The sequence below is a fragment of the Pinus tabuliformis genome, chromosome 5_1, assembly GCF_031772625.1.
Source record: "Pinus tabuliformis cultivar Carrire ecotype Pingquan chromosome 5_1, CPIR1, whole genome shotgun sequence".
In the NCBI taxonomy this organism is placed as follows: domain Eukaryota; kingdom Viridiplantae; phylum Streptophyta; class Pinopsida; order Pinales; family Pinaceae; genus Pinus; species Pinus tabuliformis.
The window spans coordinates 471720795-471733180 of NC_142305.1; positions in this window are offsets into that span (position 1 = coordinate 471720795).

Sequence of the window (12386 nt, forward strand, 5' to 3'; positions counted from 1 at the left end):
TGTCAGTGATCTTATTTATGACATCAATGACATCTTGAATAGGCATACATTTATAAAGGAAAACAACATCAAAGCCCACCAACAAATGACCAGGTTCCATTCAAATATCTTTCAATTCTTTAACAAAGGAATAAGTGCAACCAACAAAAGGTTTGAGTCACTGAGCTAAGAATTTAGTGAGAAGATATGTAGGACCACCTATTGTGTTAACAATAGGTGTTAGGGGGAACCTAGCCTTATGAATCTTGGCCATGCTATAAATCATAGGAGTAAGGGGATTTCTTTTCAAAAACATTGTTAGAAAGAGGCTTAAGGGATTTAGTAGAATTAATGGCAGAAATTTTTTTTTGTTAATTGTTTTAATAGGATTCTTATTACGATTTATCTAACTACAACTATTATAGATATAGTCAATCATTTTTTCAAATAGTCTGGTTTATCAAGAATGACAACTACTCTGCCTTTGTCATCTTTAAGGATGACAGTGTCGGGATAGTCCTCTAAGACTTTAAGGGCAAGAAATTAATCCTTGCTAATGTTTCTTTTGAGAGGCTTAGCCTTCCTTCGAATGATAGCACAATCTTTCCTTATAACCTCTTTAACATTAGCAGGCAAGTCCTTAATGCAAAATTCAATGTTGCAAATAAGACACAATCAATCTCACTCATCCGCTCTTGCAGGGCAACCAAAGAAATATAAGCAACATGTTTGCATTGAGGATGCAAAGGTCATTGCCAAGGTTGATCATTTCCACCATAGGAAGCTTAGAGAGGCTATTGAGATTTAGAAACATATTATCAATCTCAATAGGGATCATGGGTGGAAATTGAGTTAGAGATGGATTCAAGTTCTTTTATTTTGATTAATCGCTCTTTCTTTTTTAGTAATCTCATAGATGTTAATATTATATTATATTTTTATTTTTGGTATTCTAATTATTGGCTTATTTATAGGATAGAAATAGGGTTAGTCGATATTATTAACTTGTTTTTATCTGACTCTAGTCAATTTATAAATAAAAATGGTTATTAAAATCAACATTTCATATAAAATTATTAATAAATAATTTAATATTTTTAATAAATAATAAATAATTTTGTATATGCTTATTATAATAAATAATAATAATAATATCAATAAATAACAATATTTCTATTAATCAATTTTATTTATTTGTTTATGAAATAGAAATAGGCTTATTTATATGTTTTTTGTTTTTTTTAAGTAAAAATTGGTTATATATAAGAATTTAGTATTTTTAACTAGCTTAAAATACTATCACCAGGGAAGAAAAAGGGCCAGACGAGAAATATTATGTACAGATATGACAAAAATGAAATAAAGAAAATGGTTGTGTCGTTGCCTGAAAAGGAATTAACCACATGTTCGATTCAAAACAAAAAGAATGAATAAAATGTTAAACATCGAGCCCGAGTGAAAGTTCATGGAATATTTGCATAAGATAAATATCATTAGCAAACAAAAGAACTATTATAATTAGAGAGTGAATGTAAATCAAATACAACTAAAATTTTGACCAGAGTGATTCTTAGAAGGTTACCTTGATCTCACGAGTCCAAGAAAGTAACTCAGTGGAGGCCATTTTATGCATTTAGTGAGAAGTCAGGTAAAGTTGAAGACGATAAAGACTAGAAATTTCCTAAAACCTCATTGTCAAGTCTCCAACATGCAGAATGACACCCCGTCGAATAGAAAATGGAAAAATGAGATAGATTGCATGGGCAAGTTGGATTTTGGGAAAGCCTTAACTTTAGACCACTATAGGATCTCCCAAATTGCTTCATGACCCTTCAAACCATAACCCTAATCATACCCCTCGTGGAACTCACGTGAATGGTGCCATAAGGGTCAATGCTTCAAGGCCATGTAGAGATCAAATTTGGCATGTATATCCCACATTGAAATTTATAAAAAAAAAGATCACATAACTATAATGTCACCATAATTTCATTTATGTCAACAAGAATTTAATGTATGTGATCATTATTTTGACATGGGAGTGTAAAGAGTTAATCAATTATGTGTATAATCATGCCACACTCATATTTTAAATATTATATGTATATAATGATTCAAATGATTCAAATATATGGAGATGAAGCATGTCAAATACACCCAAATTGATTATGGGAGAGCATAACCCATATTTTTAAAGGAGATGGAGACACTCAAAGGAAATAAGGTGCCTTGTTACTGATACTAGGATTAGGAGTTATATATAAAAATTAAGGCCTTGGACACCTTCAAGGAGAAAAATATTTACAACTTCTGTGCAACAAGATGCAATAGCTACATATTCTGCTTCTTCCATAGATAAGCCAATGGAACTTTGTTTCTTGTTGAACCAAGATACCAATCGGGGCCCCATGTAAAATGTGCCTGCACTAGTACTTTTTTGGTCATCAACATTTCCATCCCAATCCACATTTGTTTATGTATGAAGGATATGATCTGCATCTTTAGGATGCCATACACAAAAGTATTGGGTTCCTTGGAGATGTTTGAATATTCTCTTTACTACCTGAAGATGTGGTTCCATTGGATTGGCTTGGAAACATCCAAAAATCCCAACTGCATGCATGATATCTAGTCTAGTACATGTTAGATAAAGAAGACTTCCAATCATAGATCTGTACTCTGGTTCACTTACTGCATGAGAATGATCATTAGAAATGAGGCTACATTCTGTCATCATGGGATTACATACAGGCTTACAATCTTCGATGTCATACTTCTTCAGAATCTGCTTTAGATATTTTGTTTGTGAGAGAAAGATGCCATCTTTTTCTTGTTTCACTTGTAGACCAAGAAAATTGATTAGTTCCCCAAGTAAGGACATTTCAAATTATTTCTGCATAAGAGAAGTAAAGTTTTGATGCATAGATTCTTTATTACTTCCAAATATGTTACCATCAACATAAAAAAAAAAATTAGTTTATCACCCTCAATTTTTGTGTATGTTGTTGTATGCAGATCCTTTTGCGAAAACTTGTTGTTGAAGATATTTGTCAAGATTATAGTACCATTCCCATGGAGCTTGTCTTAGCCCATATAAAGCCTTTTTGAGTTCGCATGCAAGGTTTTCCTCATTCCCCAAAATGAATCCTTTTGGTTGTTCAATATATACTTCTTCTTCTAGATCTCCATTAAGAAAAGTACATTTTACATCCATTTGATAATATTTGAAATTTCAAAAACTTGAAAATGCAAGAAACATCTTATGGCTTCAATTCTGGCTACTAGTGAAAATGTTTCTTCAAAGTCTATACCTTCTCATTGAGCCTAACCTTTACAAACAAGTATAGCTTTGTTCCTAATGACTTCTCCATTTTCATTCAACTTATTTTTGAATATCCATTTTGTTTCAATAACAATTTTATCGTTACGCCTTGTAACCAATTCCCAAATATCATTCTTTTCAATTTGATCAAGTTCTTCTTTCATGGCCTTAACCCAACATTCATAGTTACTAGCTTCATTTACATTTTGTAGTTCAATGGCGGATAATAAAGCTAGATAACTAGAATATCCTACAAGTGTTCTTCTTGTTCGTACCCTAGATTCCTTTTCTCCTAGAATTTGAGTTTTTGGATGATTCTTTTGAATAGACGTGGATGACAGCTTTTCTTTATCTAATGCATCTTCTTTTGTTTCCTCATTAGTTACCTCTTCTATATCATTGTGATTTGATGTGGGAAAGCATTCATCATCGTCATCCTATTTTGTTGATGTTACCTTTTTTGGCTCTATGCATACTTCATCAATCACAACAACAATGCACTCAACATTTTTCCAAAGTCTCTTATTGTAACATTTGTATCCTTTACTTCTACATGGGTAACCTAGAAGTATTGCTTCATTTGCTCTAGTTTCAAATTTGCCAAGTTTTTCATCATTATTTTTTATAAAACATTTTCTTCCAAAAACTCTAAAATTCTTTACAGTGGGAGGCTTAGCATACGAAACTTCATACATAGTTTTAACACTATTCATATGAACATGATCCATGTTGAGAATATTTATAACAATATGTGTAGCTTCACCCCAAAAGGTGTCAAGAGTTCTAGACTCATCAAGCATAGCAAGATCCATTTGTTGAACACTTCTATTCATTCCTTATGACATGTCATTTTGTTGAGGAGTTTGGCAATATAAAATTTTCTTTTTATGCCATGTTTTTCACGGAAATCAAAGAATTCATGTGATAAGTACCCTCCTCCTTGGTCAGATCTAAGACATTTGAATTTTAGATGTAATTCATTTTCAAATAATGCCTTGAATACTTTAAATTTATGAAATGCTTCATATTTGTTTTTCAATAGACCAATCAAGAACATTCTAGAAATGTCATCAATGAATAAGATATAGTATTCTTCTCCATGAGGTGACTTTTTCCTTACTACCACAAAAATCAATATGTATAAGTTCAAGAGGCTTACTTATAGATCCTTCTTTGGCATTGAATTAAATCTAGTTTTCTTATCAAACTGGCACGGCTTACATATGGTACTTTTTGGTATGGTGATGTAGGGTAGATCAAAAACAATTATTAGCCTAGCTGATTTTCTTATTTGATAGTTGATTAGATGTCCCAAACTTGTGCCATAACCATCTTTCTTATGCCTTGTCTAGGTAACATTGTTCTTGGCCACCTTTCAATATATACAGATTCTTGGTGTTCTTGTTCCTTTTACTATGGTATTTCTCTGTCAAGTTCACGAACCACACATTCTTGTGATCAGAATACAACCTAATTTCATTAATCAGACAACTTGCTAACACTCAACAAGTTATTCTTTAGTCCATCAACATACATAAAATTACCAACTTTAAATTTTTCTTTTAGAAAAACAAAATCTTAATGATAGTAGGTCAGCCATTTCCAAAAGTGACATTATTTTCTTTCTCTAAAGCATTGTATGCAATAAGTTTATTTTATCACTTGTCATATTCTATGAGCATCCTCTATCAATTTAGCATTGATTTTCTTGTCCTTCTACAAACAATGTTATGCCACAAATTTCAAACTATAACTCCTTCCTTTTCCATACATTACAATTTGTTGATAGTTGCTCCTTTTGATATGTTGGCTATAATTTTCTCCTCCATTTAGATTCTTCATGTCCAAATTTATTGAAAAATGTGCATTCAATTTCATATATAAGAGGTGTGAATATATTATAAGATTTCTTCTTGACTCCTATCTCATTCCTTTGTTTTCTTGCTTCTCTAGTCATGATAGTTTTGTATGCAACACATTGAGTAGCCTTATAACCAAAATTATGACACGAGAAACATTGTCCATCAAAGAAGAAATTTATGTGACCATAGAATCTCTTGGTGTTGTTTACCTTTTGACTGGTGATTTTTTTGTTGTTTACCTTTTGATTGGTGATTATGTTGTTGTTCATCCTTCGATTGGAGTGAACATGATTTACCTGTGGAATGCTTTATTCTTTTGTTGAGGACTAAAGCTTTGCTGACTATGTTTTGCTACATTACTAAAGTTTTGTTGTCTGATTTTTGCTACTTTACTGAATCTTTTCTTATTGGTTTTTGTTGCATTAATGAAGTTTTTCTAACTCATTTTTGTTGCATTATCGAATCTTTGTTGACTAGTTCTTGTTGCATTTAGATAGCTTCTGGTGGTGACCGAATACTTTTTGTTTGAGATGTTTCTCCAGTGTATCCAAGACCTATCTTCATAAGTGGAGAGCATTGTACCTTGATAATTTCATCTAAAGTTTTAGATCCTTTAGCAAATCTAAGATTCATATTTTTTATTTTCTCAAGTTCCTTTCTTAGACTTACCACTTCACATTCTAAATTCTCATTATGGTTTTCCTTTCCTATGGGTTGATGCTTCAAATTATCTATGGCTACATTGTTTTCTTCCAAGGAAATTTTGAGTTGAGTAATTTCATCAAAGAATTTTTTTTCTTCTAATGCATCCACAAATGTATTGTTAGACTCATTATTATTTTTCTCAAAAGCCATGAGTAATTTAAGATCTTGATTAGGTTCACCTTCTTCACTACTTGACAAGCCATCACTATCTTCATGAGTATAATAACTTCTACTTTCAAACTGTCTCCTATTACCTTTTGCAAAATCCTTCCCTTTCTCATGGTTGTCTTTATGAGGACATTTACCAAAATAATGACCAACTCTACCAAAAGAAAAATATTTGAAGGTAAGCTTACCTCTCGACCTTCCGGTGCCCAATTGAAGTTCCTTTACAAATTTCACCTCATCTTCTTCTGATATGTATCCTAATACCTTGTGTTTTTCCTTTTCTTTTCCTTTTGGAAATGCTTTAAATGTGGCTTCTTTGATTTCTAGGGAACCTCCTTTCCTCATTTCAAAAACTATCAGGATCGCATTAAGTTGAACAACAATAAGAGTCTGTATATCCACTTTCTCTTCAATGGAAAACACTTTGACTCGAATTTAGGAGTTAAAGATCTTAATTATTTATCTACTAAAGTAGTGTCCTTTATTTCTTGACCCAGATTTTTCATGTGATTTACAATATCATCTATACATAGAAATAAAATTGAAATAATTTCATCATTATGCATTCTAAGAGTTTCATATTGAATTCTTAGAGTTTCAAATTGAATTTTGAGAGTTTGGAGTTTAGCACTTTTTACCTTGGTATTGCCTTCATAGGTTTGAATAATTTTGTCCCATATTTCTTTTGTTGTGTTTAGCTACATAGCTTTGAAAAGATATGATTTTTTCAGAATTCCCAATAAAGCATTGAGAACTTTGGCATTGGTTTCATATGTATTATTTTCTGATGCATCTGTGAGAACTGCAACTAGATATTGGTAACCTCTTTCCACAATTGCCCAAACATCTTCTCCAATAGACTCAACATAGGATCTGGTTCTTGTCTTCCAATATATAATATTATTTTCGTTGAAGATTGGGTGTCTAATAGATGTTGATCCATATTGATTTCTCATCTTGGAAGATCTTCCTTCAAGCAATCAAGATTCTTTTTAAGGACCTCCCCTGATACCAATTGTTGGGAAAAATACTGAGAGGTGGGTGAATCAATAATTTAAAAACTCACAATAATAATTTTCTTTTCTGAAATGTATATGCAACTTGACTAAATCGAACTAGCATATATATGCAATTGTTGTAAAATAAACTAGTGTATTCTCAGTAAACTTGTAAAACACCTAATTCTTTATCTGTTAAACTTTGAACCAGAATGTAATAGATTTATTAGGCATTTGATAAGAAATAAACAGGTGAAAATAGAATAAATTATCAAACATAAGCAAACACACATGAAAAACAGGATTTAATGTGGAATCCTAATGTGGGAGAAAACCACCATTGTTGTCGTCTCAGTCTTGAAAACTTATTAATATCAAAAACTTATTACATTCATGTATTGGTGCAGACTCATACCCATACATAGGCACCCACCTATTGAAGGCTATAAATTTCACTCATTCTCTATCTCCTATTGGAAGGGAGATCTTGTTGAAAATAGCAACAAGAAATGCTAAAAATGGAAGTGCTAAAAATAGAATTGCTATAAATAGCATTTCGGGACGGATTCCAATTTTAGTCAGTCTCGGGAATAAAATTGAGAAGTAAAATTTGAATTTGATCTTACGAGTTGTTGTAAGAATAATTAATTAATTCACGAGGAGTTAATTAGTTGTGAAAAATCAAACATGAAGTCTATCTGAGGACATGTAGCCGTTTCTCCATTGATTGAGGAATTTATCCATGAGTTAAAGAGATAAGGATGAGTTGTAATTAGTTGGCTCAGTTAACTAAGTGAAGTCCAGTTAGATTAATTCAGATAGTTTGCTGAGTTAATTGTGATTTCAATTAGTTAATGCATGCTTGCATATTACTCATGCATGTCAGTTCAGTCAGATACCCAGTTGAGATCAGAGGAAGGGATAGTGTACTATTATTTGGAGGAATTTTCCTATATAGGAAACTCATCCATGCAAAAGGAATTATCTCCTTCAAGTTTGTGTAGTGATTTCTAAGCCAAGTAAGCAGTATGAGGTGGGAATTCATAATTATGGAAGCACTGGACCCCGGGAAAAACTGTGAAAGGAAATAGGAGGCTTGGAGGGCAGAGGAGAATGTTTGCGAGAGGCCTTTGACTGTCTATGAGCAGTAGAGGGATTGCAGAGAGAGCATGATAGCTAGTGAGCTGATTCTTTTTGTAATTCGAACTATTTTCCACTTGTATGATACTACAGAGATTGGGGTTTTAGGTTGAGGCTTTCCCCATAGTATTCTTCTGTGTTATGTGTGATTGATTTCTCCTTATTAGTTATATGTGTTCTACTAATCTTGCTCATATTCGATTAAGCTTCCGCATAATTGTTTGTAGAAGTAGATCAAGTATTTTGCTTTATTATATTTCATTATCAAGTGATCTACAGTGGAAATTTCTACAACTCTAACACCCTAATATGATCTCTAGCTACTACTGGAAGAAAGCTTCGACTTCCTCACTAATGGCTCCAACCCTCAGCAACATATATAGACCATGTTTCATCAAATTTTCAGAATAGATCCAATATCAACACTTATGCTCAATCATCACTGAAATACAATCATTAATCTACGACACACATAATCAACCAATCACTGAAACCTAAACAACTGACACATAATCAAACCTCAACCAGACAACTAGAATAGTTAGATCACTATAATCAACCAACAAAAATGAAATCAGAGTAATTCATTAATACAGACAATCAATTGCAACCTTGATCACTCATTTTCCAAAATGTATGCACTACTTCACTTAAGGCAACCTGCATGTATACATGATTTTTTGCATAGAGATCTACATACAGGTCTTAATATACTGAAAACTAAAAACTTGACCATTGTAATTTCTTAAGAACCCTCAATCATACTCAGATCTACTGCAACACTCTAAACCAATCACATAACTATCTCAGATCATCAATCACAAATCAGCAAGTAATCTTAACATTATTCAGTCAATTAATAACCAAATTCAACTTCATCCTTCAATCAATTCTACTTCATACATTATCACTGAACCCAGATCAACATGAGGACATCATTGACAAAAAACTGAGAAATAGTAGTATTGATCAGGTTGATCAATCATATATGACTATAAACCCCTTACTTTATATATGTGAATTTTCATAAACGAACTCATGTGTATACACGCTTTTCCTCAAACCAACTAGCGTATAGATTTGCAAATTTTGACCTAATATTGCATAGCTCTTCAAAAATTTAGAAATACCCAGATCATAATATTCAGAGATAAAAACATGTGTCAATACCTAGAGCTAGTCAATCCACGAGCATGTCATACAATGAAAAGTCATTTGAGGTCTCATGACCCTCATCCATCATTGTATTCCTTGATTCATAATTACCTCAGATCAATGTGAAAATTATGGCCCTTACAATGCAAATATACTTTAGATTGAAGTATTCATCAAAAACCCTTTCACTTGCACACTTAGCACTTTGATCTTCACCTCTTTATATAGTTTAGCCCTTATCCAATACCACGAGCCGAAACTACAGAAGTGTCGATGGTAATCTTTGACGAGATGAATATATGTTGTCGCACGCATTACTATGTGTCAGTACCATGGTAAGGACCTTTTGTATTTAGAATACCAAGGTGTAAAAACCATATGCTACTTTTCTTCAGTAAACTTTCGTGCTACATGACTTGGCTTAACGTAACCCACTTATAGTTCTTGAACTTCCAACCTTATCATTCCTCTGAATTGATCCTCTAAACTACCATGCATTCTATCAAATTTGAAAACACATCATATTTATACATTTATCATTTTGGTATTCTATTGTATTCATTTTGTCACCTCTGAATTGACCTGTGAATCTTGTTACAAGTGAGTTTCCATCAAGGACAACGCATGCATCATAATGCAAACACTAGTTATAACCAATACATTATATGAATGACAAAATAATTACTTAGTGAATTTGTTAATGATAACACCGACTGAAGATTAATTAAAAATCACATTGAAAGTTGGAGCACTCAATTACTTATATATCTACCAAAAGGAGGATAAGTATAAGGAAAAATATAGTAAAGAAAACAAGAATTATGGTAATTAGATGTATGTTAGATATGGTATCCAAGTTGTAGGTTTCAAATCTAGGCCTAATGGAAAACCACATATAACGAATAGAATGCATATGTCATGATATATTATTAAATGTCTGAAAAAGAAATGTGTGTTGTTTGTTGATAATAAGGTAAAGAAGTAATAAAACATAACAATACAAGATGGAAAAGACCTTAAATCAACCTCTTGCAAAAGGAGGAGAAGTGTATGTGGAGTTTGGAGGGGAACAAAAACCTCCAACATGGCACTTAGTTGTTGGAAATAGTAAGAGAATTAAACTAAGAATTAGCCAACATCAGAGACAGTCATGAACATTTGTTGAAGGCAAGTGAAGAACATGAAAAATTGATAGAGGATTTGACTGAAAAGTCAAGTTAGAAGCCTCTCTATATAGAGGAAGATGGGGATAAGACAAATCCCTTTAATAGAAAATTTGTTGATTATGGAACCAAAATATCTAGAAGTGGAACTTATTCTAACAGAATCTCTACAAAAGCACAAAGATCTAAAAATAAAAGGAAATGGAGTTATAGGGAGAGCTTAAAAATACAATTCCTCATGCATTTGGTGGTGATAAAGAGGATAATACAAAGGCATGGGTTATAAAAATCACCAAATATATTCATGTTTATGAGTATGATAGTAATTTGAAAGCTAGGTTAGAAATTTAAAAGACACAAGGGAAAGTTCCCTAATGGTAGGAGAAAGAATGAAACAAAAATATTCTTTTATGAAAAATTATTGGAGAGATAATGAGACAAAAATATTCAACCCTAACCGACTCAAACATATAATTGTTCAAAATATATTGAATTAAACCATAAACTGACAATCACTACAAAAGAGAGAGAACCCTTCAAATGTTGGGGGTGTGGAGAACCCCATCTACTAAGAAACTTCCCACATTATATTGGATATATACATAATGTGCAATTTTTTAAAGAAGCCACTATAGTAAATGATATTGCAAGGAACACTCCCTAGATTAAAATTGTCGTGGAGGATAGGCAATCAGAGAACCAATCTATAATGATAGAAATTGAAAGTAACATACCGAACCAAAATGTATCTATGTTAATTGATCCAGAAGTTAGTCTTAGTTATATTAATCTGCAAGTGGTAAAAAAATGTAATATGAGAACTGAAAATTTGAAAAAGGCTTGGTTAGTACATCTGGAAAAGCGAATAAAGATGAACGTAACTAGTTATATATAATAATTTCCCATTGGCTCCTTTAGCCATAAGCTTATTGAGAGTATCCCTATCACTCCTAGGATCTATGGGATTCCCAAAATCCATAAGGGAGGAGTCCCCCTTAGACCCATTGTTAACACTATTTGTGGGCCAACCTTCCTTTTAGCTAAGTATTTAGCCATGAAGCTGAAGCCCCTGGTGGGGTGGATGAATTCCTTTGTTAAAGACTCCTCTTCTTTTGTTAGAGAGTTAAAGGCTATGAATTTTGAACTGGTGACAATGTTGTCAATTTTGATGTTGTTTCCCTGTACACTAGCATCCCCATTAAGGAAGCCATGGATGTAATATTTCATCTTATTGATCCTGACACAACAAAATTGGTTGAGATCTGCCTCACCTCTACTTTTCTCTATTTTGAAGGTGTGTTCTATGAACAAACCTATGGGGTGACCAAGGGTTCCCTCCTGTCTGATATCATTGCTAACCTATTCATGGAAGATTTTGAATCCAAGGCCTTATCCTTAGGTTTATTTAAACCTGAGATTTGGAAAATATTTGTTGATGAAATCTACACCATATGGTGGCATAGGCCAGATAAATTAGATCTTTTTTTTGAGCATCTCAATAATCAGTCTAATTCCATTAAGTTTACGATGGAGCATGAAGTTGATGCTTTCCTTCCTTTTCTTGATGTCCTCATTTCTAGGAAAGCCGATGGGTCTTTCTCCCATGAGGTGTATCGGAAAAAGACTCATACTAAGCAATATCTTCATGCCAATTCCCACCATTTCCCTACTTAGAAGATAGGTTTTCTCAGCACATTAGCCACTCATGTTCTAAGAGTTTCTGATGATGACCACTTTTCTACAGAAAAGTCCCATCTCCTTAAGGTTTTTGTCTAAAATGGTTTTAGTATGCAGCAGGGTGTCAAAGCTTTACCTAAGGCGAGTAAGGGTCCCAAGGTCAAGAAAGAACCCATTGATCGTAGTTTAGGAGTCTACCTCCCCTTCATCCAGGGGA